The following is a 21578-nucleotide window of genomic DNA, read 5'->3' on the forward strand; positions in this document are numbered from 1 at the left end:
TTCCCAATTCTTGGGGAGAGGTCAAATCTGAGTCTACCAGGTGTTGATGGAGGAGCTGGTTTTGACAGTTACTTAAAATCTGTTCTCTCATCATCAAATTGTACAATCCTGTATAATCAGATACCTTACTTCCCAGCAACCAACCCTCCAAAGCCTTAGTGGCACATTCAACATATTCAGACCAGTCCTGAGTCTGTGTCTTCTGGGTGTCTCTGAACATTAACCTGTACTGTTCAGTGGTTAAGCCTAACCCATCAACTAGAACACTCTTCAGGACTCTGTAGTTTCTGACATCCTCCTCCCTAACAGTGAGGAGTCTGTCTCTGCCTCTTCCTTCAAAGGAGAGCCAGAGGATTGCTGCCCACTGGTCTTCAGGAACCTGCTGTACTTTGCAGGCTCTCTCAAGAGCAGTTATCCATTTGTGGATATCATCCCCACTTCTGTAGGGGGGCACAACCTTAGACAGGTTCCTATTATCGAAGACCCTATCTTTGTCCTTAGGGACAATGCTGCCACCAGTGGGTATAGACCCACTCTCTCTAGGTTGCCTAGCCTTCCTCAGTTTTTCTTCCATCAGGGCTACTTCTAGCTCCTGCTTCCTGATCCTCAGCTGGGCTTCCTGCATTCTGGCCTCATGTTCCCTCCTCTGAGGGGTGGTCATCCTTTTCCTGGAGTGACCTTGAGAGCCTCTAGAGCCATGAGAAGCATTGGAGTCACCTGAGCGATTCCTTTGCCTCCCAAGCCCTGTGTTAAGTCCACTGGGGAGATCCAATGGGGTAAACCCATTGTCAGTCCCCAATAGCCTTAGTTTAGCTGGGCCAAGTATAATACTTGGCACTGGGCTAGTTCTCCCTTCATCATCACTACTTTCTGTATCCTCACCACTTTCCTCCCCTGTAGTATGGTTCTCATCTAAGGGATGGCTATTGGAACTGGGTACCTCTGTAGCATCTTCAGAAGGGGGGCCTCCTGTTCCTGACCCTAAGGGGGCTAACTGGGAAGCTTTCCTGAGTTCTCTCTGATTCTCATCATTTTGCAAGAGTTCTCTGAGCTCAGCAGAGGTAGGGTTCTTGGGCTGTTTAAGGCCTCTAAGAGTTGCCAAATGCCTGAGCTCATTCTGATTAAGGGTAGCAAAGCTGGATGGTGCCCTCTGGGGGTCACTCTCAACAGAGATGGGTACAGTGGACCCCTCTGCCCCGGCCATTGCTCTTAAGTGTGGGTGGATGTGTTGCAATCTACCTACACTTGGGTTTACCTACTAAACCTATCTAGTAGTTGTAGTCAGGGTGTGCTACTCCCTTTGCTCTACAACAACTAAGTTCAGTAGAACTTATGTATATCTAATCTTGTTTTATATGTACCTACAGGTACCTATGTGATCTTTCAATTGGTAACCAAGAGATTACAATGGTAAAACACAGCAAGCTCAAATCCAACCGCTGCTCACCAATGTGAGAAGTTGGCCTGGTATATGATGCTCACTAGTTAAAGTGATCACCTTGTACCATGCCAAGCAACCCTTATGGTGTGGTTGTAAGTCAACCTTTTCGGACTAGCTGCCCTAGTGGTAGCGTAGGCTAAGCAGTCTTTGAGGCTAAACTCGTGAAGCGTGTTAAGCCAGCTGTTTTACCAAATGCAACCCCCTTTTATACCAATGAAAGGACACCACACAGATATATATTCAAAATATATATGTATTTATTTCTCAAAGTAACCCCTAGTCTCTTTATGAGCACAGGAGCACAAATCGTCAAACAAGATTACAGTAGAATACACAGAAGTTGCACTTTATATGGATAGGCCCTGGTGGCCACTCAAACCATATACTAAAATAGTGGTATAAGTACCACGAACAGAGAAGGGAAAAGGCCTAAGACCTCTAGAATCGCTGGGCCTACAAGGAGCTAACGTTAGTTAGTGACCAGGAGGTCCACGGGTGGCGTGTGCAGAGCAAATAGTCACACGCGTGCTCCCATAGGTTTCAATGGGTGCGTAAAAAGTACAAAGTTACTGCAAAGGAGATCTTCCGGGTTGACTAGGAACTTAAGATTTGGAACACAGGCACTAGAGATGTATTACTACACATGGGCACCGGAGTACCAGCTTTACCTCACCCACAGGAAGCGGGTGCATAGGCCTCAAAGTGCGTCGGGTTTCTTCTATCTGTTCCGTTGAGCCTGGGACAAAGATGCTGCAGGCGGTCGGTCCGGGAGAGATGCGGTGGATCCAAGGGTGGATCGGAGTTGCAGAAGACCTGACAGCAGAGGGGACAGTGTTCACAGTCACTAGCCAGTGACCGGCGTGGCACCAGGTAGGTACCAGGCGATGTCGGGTGCAAACAGGTGATGAGGGGTAGCTTGTCTCCGCAGCCACGTGGTCCCTGAAGGTCGACGACGTCCAGGAGTCGGCTCACGAGCTGTCCCACGCAGGCTCTCGCTGCCGGCGGTGTCGGCGACTTGGTCGAAGCAAACAAGCCTTGGCAAAAGCAATTGTAGGAGGATTCGGAAATCAGCTGTTGGTTCTGACCAGCAAGGTCAGAGGGATTGCTCCTTTGGAGAGGAGCAAGGGCCAGTCTGGAGCAACCAGACCAGCGGTGTTTTTCGTAGAGTTCGTCGCCAAGATGGCCACTAGCCAGCGGGCCAGCAACCGGTTAGGCGCGTCGAGTGGCAAAATGCAGAAGGGCCCCACGCAGATCGTGGAGATGCTGGAGGGCTCACCTTTGGTGCAAATGCTGCTCGAGAGTTGGGCTTCTCAGATCCCAAAGCACAACTTGGAGGGAGCCTCGGTTGTTGCACTTGTCAGCTTGTCGTAGTCGATCCAAGATGGCTGGCTCCACGTGTCTCGGTGCCTCCACGGGTCTCCTCTTTTCAGGGACTGTGGATCGGGCGGTGAGAGGTCTGGAGGTCCAGGTCTTGTCAGTCTCTGGGCTCGGGCTCCGGCAGGAGGCGGCGGCAAAGCAGACGTTGATTCGCTGGGTGGTGCTTGCGTTAGCAAGGTGGTCACTCCCTGACCACAGGGGAGATTGGCTTCAGTCCTCTGTGCAGCAGAGCGTCGAAGTTCCCGTCTTCTTCTTAGTGTTAAGTTGATTTCAGGATGTCTGAAGTCTTAGGACACAGCTCCTACCTTTAAGCGGATTCTAGGGGCCGGACTACCTGCTAGGTCCCTCCCTATGGGTGGGACCAGGAAGGGGGGTGGTTACACCCCCAATCCTTTGTCCAGCTCGCCCCAGGCCCGGGACTGGTGTGCCCCAGGACCGGTTTGAACTGGCATATGCACCGAGGCTCCTTGTGAGCCACAGGCATGTCTGGTTTCTTTCAAGCCCTACCTGACCAATACACAAAATCCTGTCTGGGGTGGTGCACGCACCTCCCCTGGCAGGAAACCCTTTGTCCACACCTCCCAAGCTGGAAGGACTCCCAGCAGCAGGAGGGCAGACTTGTGTCTGTGGTGGCAGCATCCATTTTGTGGAGCTGAGGCTATGTCTGATTTTACCCGGGTTTCAGGTACTGTACATGTCGTGTCCCTCTAGAAGGGTGGAATGCTAACCCCGTCGCCAGAATTGGCGAGGGGTTAGTATTCCAATTCGTATGACACCTTACTCAACATGTTTTGATAAAGCCAAACCAAAGATAGCATTTAACCGCGAGGTTCATAATGCACTTAAGAGTATATGGTATGACGATATCTGGAAACAGTAGAAGGAAGTTGTTCCGACCACTGCAGACAGGCTCAGCTCATGCCAGAGCACCATCTCACATGGAACCAAGCACTCTGCCTTCAGGATTGTTAAGGCCTGCCATAGGAGTGACTTATAGGTTACCAGGTGTCCCATTTAAGGTTAGGTATAGGTATACTACACCTAAGTAAGAGGTGATTACACCAACTTACCCCAGCTGAGTGATCAGCCAGTTGTGTCAAATTGTTAGGCCAAGCCTGGGGTGGCATAATACATGCTTCAGCCCTTGGCAGGCCTTGGGTACACCAATGCCCTGGGTACCTAGTGTACACTGGTACAGGGGCTGACAGGGTGATCCAACCAATTGGGTATGTACCTAGGGTACATGGAGTCCATTTTAAAGAGAGAACAGCCAGGCTGAGATCCTGAATAGCAGGATCTCAGGCCAACTAAGTCGAAAAACCAGCTAGACACTAGGCAAAAATTTGGGGGTAACCATAGTCAGATATCCACCTTCCTACACACACGTTTCCTGATTCCCAGCTGTGGCTCCAGAGTAACTACAGGGAGTATGCAGTTCTTTGTGTGGAGGCAGGACTACCCTATTCAAGTGTTAAGTAGGATTGTGCTCAGCTCCGCCATCCCATCCTGCCAGTGATGACCCATCCAGGCACAAAGAGGAATACACATAGCCCAACTTAAACTACACCCAGTCATGTGACCCAGCGACAGGCTGCAGGTTCCAAAAGACTAATGGAGAAAAATCCCAACTTTCTTAAAGGGGCATTTCCGAAATTGCAATTTAATATCAGCTATACCATAAAATAGGATTTTTCATTACAATTCCAAAGACACCAAACATGAACTGAATACCTGTTCCTATTTGGATGTTATCAATTATCAAATATAATAAGGTAACTCCAATATTATCCTATTGGTGAGTTAAGCCTTGCAGTAGTGAAAAAAGAATTTGAGTTTTCCACTAGAAGGACATGTAAAACTCAAAAGTACTTTTCCAACTTTTTAAATAGACTGCATCCTTATCACCGGGCTGTCTAGAGCCTACCCTGGGGTGACATATGTATTAAAAAGGAAGGTTTGGGACTGACAAAAGGTTCATTTGCTAGAGGTCGAAATAGAAGTTTAAAACAGCACACACAGGGTGCAATGGCTGACCTGAAAGATTTAAATGGCTACTTACGTGGAGGGTACAATCAGTGCTACAAGCCAACTAACAGCATTTAATTTACAGGCCCTGGGCACAGGTAGAGCCACTTTACTAGGCAGTTACAAGTAAATTAAATGTGAATTTGGTATAAGCCAATTCTACCAGATTTTAAGGAGGGAGCACAAGCACTTTAGCACAAGCAGTGGTAAAGTGAGCAAAGTCCTAAAACCCAACAAAAACGGTTTCGGAAAACAGGAGGGTGAGGCAAAAAGTCTTGTGATGGCCCTGCAGACAGAGCCAAGTAAAACAAGTTATAATAAAGAAAAAGGAGGAATGGTGAAATAAAATACTGATTAGGATCACAGTTTGTGAAGCAGCAATTGATCAAAGTTTTCTGGTTTCAACTTGTACAGATCAGGTGAATGAGTATCTATTTGTCTCTCCCTTTTCCCTTAAAATGTCAATGTTTTGTTTTCACCTCTTTGTACTAGAGTACTGAGAGAGGGTAGCATGCAGCAGTCACATAAACGTTTGGCTTTTTTAGGCTCAAGGTTCCAACGGGTCCTCGAGATGCGCCACAGCCAGGCTTTAGGATCAAGCTTTCAGTGGCTTGTTCACGTCCAATTAAAATGCACACCCAGGCACCTGAGCAGCTATGAATGTGTGAATGGAAACCGGGATGGGGAACTGCCCAAGGAATACCCCTTGGTCTTTATTTCTTCCATTAAGCCTGTTTCAAACCACTGATATATGGTCAGATCGGTGGACAGAGGCACAGGAGGAGTATAATTTGCCCAGGAACAAACAGTTAAATTAGTAGACCGAAGTTTAACCACATGCTAAATAGCATCTTTTATACTGGTCCTAAATACTTCTGACCCTTACAAAACAGAACAGAAGAAGTTGATCAGTGATTGCCCTAAAATACACAATGTGGCCAAATTGGAGGCCAAGAATAAAAACACATTTCCTGGTCCCACATTTCCACTTTATCCACCACACCACAACTGGAATGCAAGTGATTCTGATGGCACGGCCAAGTGGCTGTCCTTCCTAGGGAAGCACAGCTATCTTTGGGGGCCTGTCTAGCTGTGAAATACAGTGTTTATTTCCAGCACAACTAGGTGAAGTATGAAAACAGATTAGATATCAAGTATTCTAGTTCCCTGGTTAAAATGTACAGTCTGGATCAGGTCCTGTGGCAGTGGGTAGTTACTGGAGAGCATGCGGGGTAGAGATAGTTATATTTTAAAAGTTAAGACTATTTCATTTGGATACCTGAGTTGTTCATTTTCTAATCTTGTCTAACAAAAGTTACAGCAGCAACAAGGCAAAGCTTACTCCGGGAGGTGGTAAATTACAGTATGAATAGTAATAACACAATATGCTATATCTTCAAACTAAATTACATCTTTTAAGATGGCCTGATTTAGATGGAGGGGGTGGGTGGGGCGAGGTTAGAATGAAACCTCAATAATGTGCTTGCTGCACACCTCAACCCCCACTCAACATTTTCTGATATCTCTGCACGCATAGACTCTATGCACGAAGTAAAGGGAATACTGTGCCCTCCACACTGGCTGAAGCAGAGTTGTATGCCATTGCGAGGGAGCTATGGAACTGTGCTCAGAGAAGTATAAGGGAACTCAGTGAAGTGAATGGTACATGTTGTTTACAGGGTTGTGTACTGGGGGAGTATGGGAACCTATTTCTGTGCGCTGAATCCAGTTGGACCAGCAGGAAGAATGGGTTCTGTACTGTGCGCATGTGTGAGTGTATGGCAGGGTGAGAAGTGGCAGGTGTGTTGCGAAATAGGTAGACTTGTGTGCAGCTAAGGAGTACTGTGTGCAAACGAGGCGAAGTTGTACTCTGCTCTAAGTTAAGGTTGGCGAGCCAACAAATTAGCAGGGGGAGGGGTGCAAGCCACAGGACTGGCTTGGCTCTAAGAGCCCTATAACAAACCGAGACTGGGAGAGGTTTGCGATGAAAACCACGCAACAAACAACACGTAAAATATGACAGTCTCTTTAAAGTAAAAAAAGCACAGTTCTTTAACATGCGGCAGCTTTGACATTAATAAGCCTGGTTACAAATTCATCAAGAGAGAATAAAGAAAATGGGAATTGGTGAAACAAAATACTTGCCTAAAATCACAGAGATGAACGGGGAAGACGGGATTAACCACAGGTGTTCTGGTTTCACTTTGTGCAAATCAGCCACTAAATAGTTCTCTATTTCTCTCTCCTTTTTACCTCAAACACTAACGCTCTGTTTCTAACTGTGTACACAGGAGAAGACAGAGCCCAGCCCCTGCCTCGACCAATTACTTATAAAATATTAATAAAGGGGAGGGTAGAGCTGGCGTTTTAAGACTTGTGGTAACAAAACGTACTGGTGTCCGAAAAGACGAATTACTACTAAAGCAAAAAGTCAATAATTCTGTATTAAGCAAATACTGGAAGCTTCTGTGTGACGCAACACCATGACGTCACGAAACCCACCGCATACGAGAAACTACGGAGAGGCCGCAGGCGGTCATGGGGTGCTCACCAGGGCGGCTGGGGTCCTCCTTGGTACCGCTGGCCGTTCCCACAGGTGACTGCACCGCAAACCGACGGTTCGCCAGGCCATGGAGGGCGTGCCGCGAAGCCTCTGTCACAACATGTCTGCGCATGCGCGCGGGACTCACGTAAGCCTGGGTGGGACCCTCACCTGCCCGGGCGCGCGTGGGAGGGTACCGTCCGATGACGCGGACGGAAGTTGTCAAGAGATTAAGTGTCCAGCCCGGAGGTGCGCTGAGAACATGACGTGGCTTTAGAGCCGCTCGCACGCGGCGGCGCGTGCCCTGACTTTGCGCGCTGTTGACCGTTAACGGCCTGTGGAGTTTACTGCCCGTGAGTTAACGGTTGTGCCGCCGCTTGGTGTTGTCTAACTGTGCCCGTGTGCGGCTGTTGCTGAATGATTTATTTTTTGATGAGTCCTCATAAGTGTGTAGAGCGATATCCCAGCTATTTTTTTCCCTATTATTATTATTATTATATTTAACTTTTTTTGTTGTTGTATTTGTTCTAGCTACCCTTCCAAGACCAACAAATTAATATGGAGAGCCGAGTAATTATGAATGTGTTGAGATAACTTGTCTACTTCAATCAATTGTACTTCCACAGAATGGCAGAAAGAGCTGTCCTGAGGTCGCATTTCAGAGCAAAAAAAATACCTAGGGATACCCCCAAGAGGTCTGGCATGCCTCTTAAGAGCCCATCCTTAAGCCGAGCTTTGAAAATATTTACATTTAAATCAAGCAACCGATATATGAACATATCATTGCCTCTCTTCAAAAACCATAATAGGTGTTGCTATTCAATATGCTGAAGCGTCTCTGCTTGCTACACTGGATTATATCACTGCATGGAGAGGCATTTCATAAAAAGGAACGTTTTTAAGCTGAACTTAGAAACATTCATACCGCGCATGACAACAGCGCCACAGGTGAACTAGGAGGCGGGGCTAGGGTGGCCACCTTTTCAGAGAAAAATATCAGATATTTGTGCACATTTTAAGTATATGGTAAGGCCCAGCCATATGGTTACATAGAACATTTTTTCTGTTTTTCTTTTTAACAAAGAATTTTTGTCTTTGTTTATTTTATCAATCATTGCTCATTAAGGCAGCTGTAAAACACATTTTAAAGCGCTTTTGTTTTATATTTCTCTGTTATAAATATTTACTAATAAGGGGCAAAAATACTAGCTTTAGGTGATTTTCCTAATTTTTGTGACATCAAAATACTGGTAAAAAAACAGCCAGGTAATGACCCTGGTTGTCATGCGTACATACCCCGTATGTGGCCTAGGTTCTTATGCATGAAGTAACATGATAGTCTATTAAATCAAACACAAGAGGTGTTTATACCACACACACTATGAACTCACATATTTGATGGTGCTCTCTTATATGAAACTTAAGAAAAAGGAGGCTTGTGCAGTAAAATCTTTGCCAAGGTTAATACAGTTTAATCAAGCAGGGAAGCTTGGATTGATCCCAGGATGTTCTAGGCTCCTGATGTGCAGTTTAGCCACTGTATGACTGTCTTTTCTCCTTTTATATATCAAAGGTCTTCCCTTTGTTTTTAATGCCTTGTGCATGAGGATAGAGTGGGTGTCGTCAGCAGCCACATTAAAGCTCAGCTGGTTTTCAGGTCAAGTTTCAAGAGGACAACGACCTGAGTCAGACTTCTAGATTGAACTTTTATTGGCTTGCCCACCTCAATTTATCACACTCCCCAGTTTTAAACTAAAAATTATGATGCCAAACTCCAGGTTTTAATTACAAATGATGTTAATGCGGTGTTCACTTGCTTAAAACAGTTTTGCCGCAATGCATGCTGAAGTGGATATATTGTCTATTGACGTTTTATTGTCCTGATTTTTTTCTTAAAGCCCCTTAATAGTTCCTAGAAGTTATGTCTCTAGTGTAGCCACCTTGCTCCCACAGCTTTCAATATTCTTAGTCCATCTGTGAATTGTTTGGCCAGTCTAGCTTTGAATTTGACGTTCTTGTAGTCCAGGCGTTATTATGGTTTAAACAGAACTACAAATTCCAACATGCAACAAACAAATTCCTAAAGTGGCCGAGTTACTTAAGCATGGAACAAAGTAACTTGAGATCTTTTTGCTCCTTGTCATCATAAACACTGTTTCCAGCTCTGAACTTGGTGTCTAAACATGTTTGTCATTTTCATCAAATAGTTACATACACAACTGCCACATATGTATGAACTTTGTTATGCATAACCATGTGCCGTCATGCTAAGGATACCCTTATTTTGATAATTATCATGACATTTATGCCACGGCCAACATTACTACAGATGTAGATAAATACTAGGACTAGAAATATGACATGGTATACAACCTTCATTCAAGGGTCATTCATATCAAGGATGGCAGTCCTTTGACGGGTCCCTTCAAAATGTTGGCAGTTGACCACCATTATTTCTTTGCTACTAGTAGACTAGCTGTGGGCATTACATGCTCAATATGTCAGGAGTTAACACGGCTATGCCAAGAGTGCGTTATATCAGCGATGGGTGCCATCATGCCACTGCTTTCCCACAATATTTCAAGAATTGCCACCCTTGTGTGAGAGCCAACCTTATACTAAGTTTAGGTACCATCATGTGGTGGATTCTTATGATATACAAATATATTCCACCATTATGCCAGTGTTGGTATTCTTCCTCGGGTGTTCATGTTTATAGTGTGGGTGCCCACAATATTCAGAAAATACCACCATCATCTCGGAGCAAACATTAAAGGCGTGGTGTGCATAACACATTCATAATCTGCCACAGACAAACATGCATGTATATGCAATCATGCAGGAGCATTTGAACCAATTTAGATGGAGGAGCTTGGACCGCAGACTCATCAGAAATGCAGTTTGTGCTTTTTTCCCCCTATCACACTGAGCATCTAAAGCTGGATGGTAATTGGAATGCAGTGGATCCTTGAGGTGACAAGGAAAAGGTGATGGGGTGTCACCAGAATCCCTTTTTGTCTGGCTGCCCCTGGAAATCACATTCAATGACACAAGATTCTCAGTATGAGGAAATTACCATGTGAATTCTGACTGAGGTGACAACATGCAGTATTAAAGTCCTCATGCATCAGTGTATTTGCATGCCATGTCCATACTTTAAGCAAAAATAATGGGGTGAACCGGTGTCCCTCAGAACCTGGGTGGGCGTATTATATACATACAATGGTTCCCTACAGAACCATTGTATTTATATAATATGTCCATACTTTAATCACATTATGGCGCTCATTAGGATGGCGGGCGCGGGCGCAGTGGGTGCGGAAAATTCCCTTTTCCATCGGCGGTCATTGCGACCGCCGTATTATGATGGGCATTGATAGCTCATTTCCCATCTGCTGCAGTGTTTGTGGTTCCGCCAGAAATCTCCGTCCGCACCGGTAGCGGATGGAGCCAATAAGAGAATTACCGCCGTGCAGAATGCGGTGAATACCGCTGGTCATATCACGATGCCTCAAACTGCCCATCACACCGCTGCAGAGAATCCTGCTATAAGGGGATGGCGGAGGCAATACTGCAGATAGCTCCATGTGTTTGGGACCGCTGGATAAACGGTGGTCTTTGGCCTTTCTGCAGCAAATCCGACTGCCGCGGACAGATTTTCAGCATTTTCGCTTGTGAAACCTGGAATCCGACCGCCGCGGTAGGATGTTTCAAGCAGGGCATCCTAATCCGGTTTGGCCGCTGTACCTGCGGGCAGTTAATTTACGCAAACCTGAGGTCGGGGGGGTTTTCCGACCGCCATCCTAATGAGGCCCTAAGTCATTTATTCTTTTCTTGGTCATTTCTACAAAGTACAGATGCTTCATAGAGTTTTTTGTCAACCTTTTTTTTTCTATTAACCTCTTAAAAGTCCAAACTCCTGTTTCTCCACAAGATGTAGGGGAGTTGAGAAAGAATATCGAGTTGGAAATGTCGACTTACACAAATATCGAGTTGGAAATATCATGATTCAGAAATATGGACAGCAAGAATATCGTGGTCAAGAATATCACATTTAAGGTAAAAAATATAATTAAAAAAAATATCGAAGGCATTAATATCATTAGCAAAAATATAATTGTTTAAAATATCGATTTTTTAATTAGGGTTATGTATTTTAGTTTATATTTTTAAATGTATGTGATGTATATTTTTTGTATAAGTATTGTTTATGTTTTTTAATATATGTGTTAGATTTTTAGTAGTTATGAATTTTATATTAATTACATTTAGCATATTTTAGTTCCGTAGCGGGTTGTGGGTTTATAGGGGAATAGAGTGGGAAGTAATTTAATGATCATACATTGATTATTATTTTTTATTTATTTAATTTAGATTTTATATTGTTAATTGTGGGAAGTAATTTGTAATGAATTATTAATCGGTTGTTAATTAATAATAATTGATAATTATGGTAGTTGTGTAATGTTTTTTAGATGTGAGTTGTGGGGTTTCTAGGGTTAAACGGTTGGAAGTAATTTATGTTTAATTAATTAATAATTAGTTGTTAATTTATATTAAATAATTGATAATTAATTAGGGTAATTGTGTGATTTATTTTATGTGTAGGTTGTGGGGTTTATGAGTTGAAGGGTGGGAAGTAATTTGTGTTTCATCAATTAATAATTAGTTATTAATTAAAAATAATAAATTGAAAATTAAATAGGGAAGTTGTGTAATTAATTGTAGGTGTGGGTTGTGGGGTTTATAGCGGTAAAGTGTGGGAAGTAATTTATGTTTAATTAATTAAAAATTAGTTGATCATTAATTAATTTGTATTTAATTAGGGTATTTGTTTATTTTTTTGTGTTTTATTGTTATAGGTGTACAGTGTGAGGAGTAAATTAATTTTACTTACTTTATAACGAGGTGTTAAATACTATTAGTTTTTTAAATTGAAAATAAGTTTTAAATGTGTAATTTTGTTTTTTACAGTTTAATTTTAGCTGTGGGTTGTGGGGATTATAGGGGTAAAGTGTGGAAAGTAAAATATTTTTGGGAGTTTTAATTTGTTTTTTAATTAATATTATTTCTTTAATTGGTAAATAATTGTTAATTAAGGAATTACATTTAAAAAAATATATATATGTGGGTTGTGAATTGTGTGGTGTTATAGGGTAGGAAATAACAAAGTACATTTATGTAATAATTTATGCTTTGTTTTTAAATAATTTCTAATTAAATATATTTATTTGTTTTTAAATAATTTTTCATTTTATTTAATGTAATATTTGTAGGTATTTGTCATATGTATTTAACATTATAATATGTTTTTTTAAAATATTAAATATATTTGTATTTTAATTTTTAACATATGTATATATGTTTTCATTTGTTTTGTTTTTTGAATATTTTTGTTAACATGTTGTTTGTTTTTCATTTTGAACTGACTGGAGTGAGAATATTAATTGTTACTCATCTGCAATCCAACACTTTCCCTACAGTTGCACTCACAGGAGTGGGATTAGTAATGTTTACACCTCCACTATCCAACACTTTCCCTACTTTTACAATTATTGGAGTGGGAATAGTAAATTTTATCCCGCCACTATCCAACATTTTCCTTACTGTTGCACTCACTGGAGTGGGAATAGTAATTTTTACCCCTCCGCTATCCAACACTTTCCATACTGTTTTACTGACTGGTGTGGGAATAGTAATTTCTACCCGTCCGCTATATAACACTTTCCCTACTGTTGCACTCACTGGAGTGGGAATATTAATTTTTACCCCTCTGCTGTCCAACACTTTCCCTACTGTTGCACTCACTGGAGTGGGATTGTAGTTTTTACCCCTCTGCTATCCAACACTTTCCCTACTGTTGAACTCACTGGAGTGGGAATAGTCATTTTTACCCGTCCGCTATCGAACACTTTCCCTTCTGTTGCACTCACTGGATTGGGAATAGACATTTTACCCCTCTACTATCCAAGACTCTCCCTACTGTTTTACTCACTGGAGTGGGAATAGTAATTTTACCCCTTCGCTATCCAAAACTGTACCTACTGTGCATCATGGGAGCTGCAGTTCACTAACATCGTACTGCAGCTGCAACTGATTAGAAGAAGCCAGCTGACCTCCCTCATTAGGAGGACCACAGGATATCAAGGGAGGAAAGAGGAGTTTCCCTGTCAAGCTAGCGGGATCTGAGGAAGGCACACGCCAAAATGCATTATGCCCAGCAAGCAGTTAATAAAGCATTTCCCTAAAGCTCCCCGCTGTGTCCTCTGGCTTCTTTGATGGAGGAGTCTTCGCTATATATTACCTACTGGCGGTTGCCAGTAGATAGTTATAGTTAGGACCTATTTTCCATAGGAAATTCGTAACATTCTATTTGGAATAACTTTGGCGCCCGTTGATGAATCTTCGCAAAATTTTCAAAACTTTTGGCCAGCTCCTGTCTGCTCCTATCCTGAAAGTCTCGGGATGATTTGTATAGCGGGGGCTGAGAAAAAAGGGGGGTCCCAAAACGTGTTTTCCCCATGCAATTTGCCATAGGACCTTTAGCCGCAGCTACAGCCCGAACTGCTAAACGGAATTACACCAAATTTGGCAGAAAGGTAGACCTTGGCTCAGAGTCGTGCCTTTTGCTTAAATGGTGTAAATCCGTTCAGTAGTTCCTGAGAAAATCAAAAGTAAAATCACATATATATCTGGGCGGAGCTTAACCACACATCTCATCATGAGATCTGATTGGCTGTCAGCACTTCATCCAAGAAGTGTTGGCAGCCATCTTGGGACCAATATACATGATAGCACCTCATTAAAAAGCATTGCAGTTAATAGAAGGTTTTAAGACCTTAGTTACATTATAAATCATTTGTTGATGGTACCATACTCATTTTAGGAATTGTGGTATGTTCTAAGGTGATTTTACCATGTGAAAAAGCCTTCTGCTGGGATATCATGAATCATGTTTGAGAGAAAACTATTTTCTCATGCTTTTCCCTCAGAGGTTTGGAAGGTGATCTTTAAGCTAAACTGAGAGCATATTTTCTGTAAATTCACATTACCTTTCTCAGTCATGTGAGAATGAAGTCTGACATTCTCAGTAAAACATGTACATCCAACAAGGGCAGAGACTGTCAGTTGATTCCTTTGTGTTCTACTGCAGCTTCCCAGAGTGTTCTAAAGAACAACTAGAGCGCTAACAGTTCTACTTATGACAAACATATTGCACACCTGAAGCCATCTTGATTGGAATAAAGTGGTAACTCTTAAAACAGGGGGTTCATTTTGCCATAGAAAGTATGATTAGTGCTGCAGAAAGAAAAATTAGGGCACATTTTGAGTGACTTCTCAAATTCTCTTCTATTTCATTAAAGAATTCTGACATGCAGACTGAAACATGCACTTTCAATACCAGCAGCAGACTTTCCTGGTGAGCAGTAGCTTTACCACAGTGATCTAATGAGCAACTAGAGTGCTAACATTCTGAATTTATGGCAAATTTGTGACACATATGAATGCCTTCTTGATGGAATCAAAGTAAAAAACTGAAAGTATTCCTACTGAGGAGACTGTAGTAAATGAGGAAATTAGGAAACTTCATAACAAATAAGTCTCCCAAGATGGCCACCAAAGACAAAAGAGCCCAAATGTAGCACAAATATCACCCAGATGTAGCCCAAGTATAGCCCAATGACAGAATGTCCCAGAGTGTTTTAAAGAACAACTAGAGCGCTAACAGTCTTACGTATGACAAAAGTATGGCACTCCTGAAGCCATCTTGATTGGAATAAAGTGGTAACACTTAAAACATTTAATTTGCAAAGGAACAAAATGAGGGGGTTCATTTTGCCATAGAAATTATGATTAATGCGGCATAAAGAAAAATTAGGGCACATTTTGACTTCTCAAATCTTCCTCTATTTCATAAAAAAATTCTGACATGCAGACTGAAACATGCACTTTGAATACCAGCAGCAGACTTCCCTGGTGAGCAGTAGCTTTACTACAGTGATCTAATGAGGAACTAGAGTGCTACCATTCAGATTTTATGGCAAATGTGTGACACATCTGAATGCCTTCTTGATGGAACCAAAGTAAACAAGCATTGAAAATGTAATAGGCCTCGCCTTCGTTTAAGTTAAAGCAATTCTATTTCTAATTAGGTGGCTTTTTAGCTTTGCTTTTATTAGTGTTTTTCAAACTTTCATGTACTTAACATGCATATCTGTATATGTATATGTATGCATGCATTTATATTTGTATTTATATAGATATGCAGATTATATATATGTTTATATATGTATGTGTATGTATATATATATATAAATGCATATGCATATATATGCATATATATATGTGCATATGTGTGCGTGTAGAGAGAGGTAGAGAGAGGTGTGGAGGTAGAAAGGTAGAGGTAGAGGTAGAGAGTAGTAGAGAGAGAGGTTGAGAGGTAGAGAGTAGAGGATGAGTAATAGAGAGTAGAGAGTGAGTAGTAGAGAGTGAGTAGTAGAGAGTGGGTAATAGAGAGTAAGTAGTAGAGAGTAGCAGAGAGTGAGTAGTAGAGTGAGTAGTAGAGAGTGTAGTAGCGAGTGAGTAGTAGAAAGTAGTGGCGAGTGAGTAGCAGAGAGAGTAGTAGAGAGTAGTAGAGAATCAGTGGTAGAGTGAGTAGTAGAGCGAGAGTAGTAGAGAGTGAGTAGTTGTGAGTAGTAGAGAGTGAATAGTAGAGTGAGTAGTAGAGAGTAGTAGAGAGTGAGTAGTAGAGTGAGTAGTAGGGAGTAGTAGAGAGAGAGTAGTAGGGAGTAGTAGAGAGTGAGTAGTAGAGAGTAGTGGAGTAGTAGAGAGTGGGTAGTAGAGAGTAGTAGAGAGTGAGTAGTAGAGTGAGTAGTAGGGAGTAGTAGAGAGTGAGTAGTAGAGTGGGTAGTAGAGAGCAAGTAGTAGAGAGTGTGTAGTAGAGAGAGTAGTAGAGAGTGAGTACAAAAGAGAGTAGTAGAGAGTAGTAGAGTAGTAGAGAGTGAGTAGCAGAGAGGTGTGGTAGAGAGTGAGTAGTAGAGAGAGTAGTAGAGAATGAGTAGTAGAGAGTGAGTAGTAGAGAGCGAGTAGTAGAGAGTGAGTAGTGGAGAGTGAGTAGTGGAGAGTGAGTAGTAGAGAGTGAGTAGTAGAGGGAAGTAGAGTGAGTAGTAGAGAGTGAGTAGTAGAGAGAGAGTAGTAGAGAGTGAGTGGTAAAGAGTAGTAGTAGAGAGTGAGTAGTAGAGAGTGAATAGTGGAGAGTGAGTAGTAGAGAGTGAGTAGTAGAGAGTAGTAGAGGGAGCAATAGAGAGAAAGTAGTAGAGAGTAGTAGAGAGTGAGTGGTAGAGAGTAGTAGAGAGTAGTAATAGAGAGTAGTAGAGAGTGAGTAGTAGAGAGTAGTAGCGAGTGAGTAGTAGAGAGTGAGTAGTTTAATTTAAAAGGAACACAATGAGGGGGTTCATTTTGCCATAGAAATTATGATTAGTGCGGAAAAAAGAAAAATTAGGGCACATTTTGAGTGACTTCTCAAATCCTCTTCTATTTCATTAAAAAATTCTGACATGCAGACTGAAACATGCACTTTCAATGCCAGCAGCAGACTTCCCTGGTGAGCAGTAGCTTTACTACAGTGATCTAATAAGCAACTAGAGTGCTAACATTCCGAATTTATGGCATATGTGTGACACATCTGAATGCCTTCTTGAAGGAAACAAAGTAAACAAGCATTGAAAATGCAATCCGTCTCTCCCTTCGTTTAAGTTAGAGCAATTCTGTTTGTAATTAGGTGGCTTTTTAGCTTTGCTTGTATTAGTGTTATTCAAACTTTCATGTACATAACATGCATATGTATGCATATATGTATATGTATATGTATGCATGCATTTATATTTATATAGATATGCAGATGATATATATATATGTTTATATATGTATGTATGTATATATATGTACACACATACATATATAAATGCATATGCATATATATGCATATATATATGTGCATATGTGTGCTTGTAGAGAGAGGTAGAGGTGTAGTGGTAGAGAGGTAGAGGTAGAGAGTAGTAGAGAGAGAGGTAGAGAGAGGTAGAAAGGTAGAGAGTAGAGAGCAAGTAATAGAGAGTAGATAGTGAGTAGTAGAGAGTAGTGGAGAGAGTAGCAGAGAGTGAGTGGTAGAGAGTAGTAGAGTGAGTAGTAGAGAGTGAGTAGTAGAGTGACTAGTAGAGAGTAGTAGAGAGTAGTCGAGAGTGAGTAGTAGAGAGTGAGTAGTATAGAGAGTAGTAGAGAGTAGTAGAGAGAGAGTAGTAGAGAGTGAGTAGTAGAGTGAGTAGTAGAGAGTGAGTAGTAGAGAGTAGTAGAGAGAGTTATAGAGAGTGAGTAGTAGAGAGAGCGTAGTAGAGTAGTAGAGAGTGAGTAATAGAGAGTAGTAGAGAGTGAGTAGTAGAGAGTGAGTAGTAGAGTGAGAACTAGAGAGTAGTAGAGAGCGAGTAGTAGAGAGCAAGTAGTAGAGCGTGTGTAGTAGACAGTGACTAGTAGAGAGTAGATGAGTGAGTAGTAGAGAGTGAGTAGTAGAGTGAGTAGTAGAGAGTGAGTAGTGGAGAGTGAGTAGTGGAGAGTGAGCAGTAGAGAGTGAGCAGTAGAGAGTAGTAGAGAGTGAGTAGTAGAGAGTGAGTAGTAGAGAGTGAGTAGTAGAGTAAGAGAGAGAAGTAGAGTGAATAGTAGAGAGTGAGTAGTAGAGAGAGTAGTAGAGTAGTAGAGAGAGTAGTAGAGAGTGAGTAGTAGAGAGTAGTAGAGAGCGAGTAGTAGACAGTGATTAGTGGAGAGTGAGTAGTAGAGAGCGAGTAGTAGAGAGCGAGTAGTAGAGAGTGAGTAGTAGGGAGTGAGCAGTAGAGAGTGAGTAGTAGAGAGAGAGTAGTAGAGAGTAGTAGAGAGAGAGAAGTAGAGAGTGAGCAATAGAGAGTAGTAGAGAGTGAGTAGTAGAGTACTAGAGAGTAGTAGAGAGCGAGTAGTAGAGAGTGTGTAGTAGAGACGTTATAGTTAGAAATTAGCATTTAAAAAAACCTTAGAAATTCACAGAAAAAACCATAGGTTTCAGGGGTGTTATAGTTAGCTGGCCATTTCACTCGTACAAAACCATATAAATTCCTCCGTTATGGTTAGTTCTGCTAACTATAACTCGCGTGCCCGCAATGCACTGCTGATGATGTCACATATTGCATCATTCATGACATGGTCAGTGACATCACTGATGACATCTCAAATGACATCACTGATGACATCATCCACTTGACAATCCGATACACCTCATCATACACTAGTATAACCTTTCATCACTCACTGTAAAATACAGAGTACCATATTTGAAACCATTGAAACACCAATACCAGTTACTACATACCCACTCACTGATTCCTAAGTCTACACACACAACTACCCATTCAACAACAGAATCATTTATACATGCAGTCACTAATTAATAGAACACTATCAAATGCACTTATACACATATATAGACATTGACACATCAGCAGTCATCTTAGTCGGTTATGCATTCATCCTACTCACTCATGAAAAAAATTAATCGCACTTACATTTACTCACTTACCCAATTATCCAACAACACCTCATTTATTCAAACACATAGTAACTCATAGTTAATATGTTAAATAAGCACCATTACAATTATACACTCATTCATATAGTTACTCTCACAATCACTGACTCTTACACATACTTATTTATATACACCAACTCTCACATACAATGCCTTTTATTTTTTTACTTTGTTGACGATGTACAACTAAAACATATATTCGCTCACCAACACACAAATAAATTCACTCAGTCACCCAAACTGTTTCCACATGCACTCTTAAACCTATACACCTAGTCAATCAACCATTCACACATCTATGCATAGAGTTACACACACCCCATCCAACCACACACAAACTCAGTGTCCCATACAAATACTCACCCAACTAATCAATAACTAATATACACACTCATGTAGTTAGTGACCAACTGATGCAGCATGTTATACAACAACAGAGACAGTGCTGCACACATTCACATAGTTTAGTTACTAATCCATGTATTAAGTGAGACACTTTTAAATTACTCACTTAAACAGACAGTCCGACAGCTTCTAAATCCTCCATCCAGACAGTTATATATCCACTCAATCTTCAATACAGATTGTTAAAAATATAATACATATTAAAATTTCAAACTAAACCACATTCACTGGATGATGTCATCAGTGATGTCATCAGCGATGTCACTGAACATGTCATGAATGATGCAATATGTGACATCATCAGCAGTGCATTGCGGGCGCGCGAGTTCTAGTTAGCAGAACTAACTATAACAGAGGAATTTCTATGGTTTTGTACGAGTGAAATGGCCAGCTAACTATAACACCCCTGAAACCTATGTTTTTTTCTGTGAATATATATATATATATATATATCGATGAAATGTCTCTTTCAATCTTCTCCGTCAGAAAAAAGACAAAGCGAACCTAGGTATGGTGCAATTAATTTATTTTCATCCCGTGCACCCAGCCATAACGCGTTTCAGCCCTTGTGGGGCCTTGATCACATGACACATTAAGGGGGCAGGCATAGCCTTTTTAAAGTGATAGCACAACAATCCGTGACAATAGGATAGTCGACATAGTCAAAATACTCTTATTACTCTGCTCAATGGCTGTTGTTGTTGATTCTTAATGATGTAAACTGTCATAGGATAAAATGTGTGCAAAATGAGCAATTTGCAATTCAATAAATATAACTAAATAAATAAATATTAAATATACAAACAAAGTGCAATTACTCGATGTTTAAAACCAATTGTTTCAAATGAGATGGTAAAAAATGCTTTAAGAAAAAGTAAAACCAATGTAAACTTTTTTCTATATCATTAAAAGCATGTTACTCATCCTACATGATCCTAGTTTGTATACATCACATTGCCCAATTTAGACAATTACACATTATTCATAATACTGCCCAAATGGGCACAAGTACTGATCACTGTTTGTCTAAAAATAAAGTGCAGAGTGAAATATCACCTAATGAACCCATAGGATTCACATGTGCAAAATCTTACAAAATCATTTAAAACCAGAAATAGTTAAAACCAATTAATGATAAGGCAGCGACAAATTTTAAGGAAGTTTGAACAGACCCTTGACTTTATAGATATGTAACAAAAATCCTCACTGGAGTTCAAACCATTCGGAGTCTTACAATCCAGCTCCAGAATGTATTTTGTCTCCAATTTGCGGAGCAATGCCTCCCGGTCACCCCCTCTTCTCAATGGAGGGACCGAGTCCAAGACATAATATTTAAGATCCATTGGTTTTTTGGAATGACTCTCACCAAAGTGTCTAGCAACCGGGTATGTGCTATCACCATTGTTGATTGCCCTTATGTGCTGGAGTATCCGCTTGTGGACCTGTAGCTTAGTGCTACCTACATATCGCAGGCCACAGGGACACTCCAGCACATAAACGGCAAACTCGGTTTTGCATGTCAGTTTCTTGGTGATATGAACAGGTTTGCTACTAAAAGGTGTTAAATATTCAGTCTTATTTATACCATGCTTGCAAGCTTTGCAAACAGCACATTTGATAAAACCCTTACTTGCACCAAGCCAATTGACAGAGCTCCTCACCTCAGGACTGCTTTTAACTAACATATCCTTCATAGATCGAGATTTTCTAAAGGTTATGTTGGGGGACTTGGTTAATATACCACCTAATACTGGGTCATTCTTTACTAGTGCCCAGTTTCTGTTAATCATCCTGCGTAAGATTTTGTTTTGGCTATTATAGGTGAGTAATAATCTTGGTGGTTCTGTTGCAAGTACATCTCCTTCAGCCACGCCACCGGACTCCACTGGACAGACCACAGCTGCGTGCACTTCAGCTTCAGAAGAACCACGACTCACCACCACCCGCAACAGGCTCCCCGCAGGAGCTGGAACAAGATCACCATCGACCAGCTCCAGGGCACAAGTCCTAAAAAAAGAAGTGGGGGGACGCTGTCACCGGAAGTGACGTCACAACAGGAATCCCATGAAAAGAAGTGGGGGGACGCTGTCACCGGAAGTGACGTCACAACAGGAATCTCATGAGCATATCTTTGGTAATTTACGGGAAACTTCCCTCCCACCCGGGCTCTCTGCTCACAC

At 41.6% G+C, this 21578-nt stretch overlaps 1 protein-coding gene across 2 annotated transcripts in view; it reads right to left on the bottom strand.

The window, feature by feature from the left end:
- The window catches only part of TP63 (tumor protein p63), a 546450-nt gene extending 538919 nt beyond the window's left edge, over nucleotides 1–7531 (bottom strand). For both annotated transcript variants that reach the window (XM_085635888.1, XM_085635887.1), the window contains exon 1: nucleotides 7395–7531. The gene's annotated coding sequence lies outside the window, so the exon portion shown is untranslated. The remainder of the gene's footprint in view (nucleotides 1–7394) is intronic.
- Between the last annotated feature and the right edge of the window lie 14047 nt (nucleotides 7532–21578).

The sequence above is a fragment of the Triturus cristatus genome, chromosome 11, assembly GCF_964204655.1.
Source record: "Triturus cristatus chromosome 11, aTriCri1.1, whole genome shotgun sequence".
In the NCBI taxonomy this organism is placed as follows: domain Eukaryota; kingdom Metazoa; phylum Chordata; class Amphibia; order Caudata; family Salamandridae; genus Triturus; species Triturus cristatus.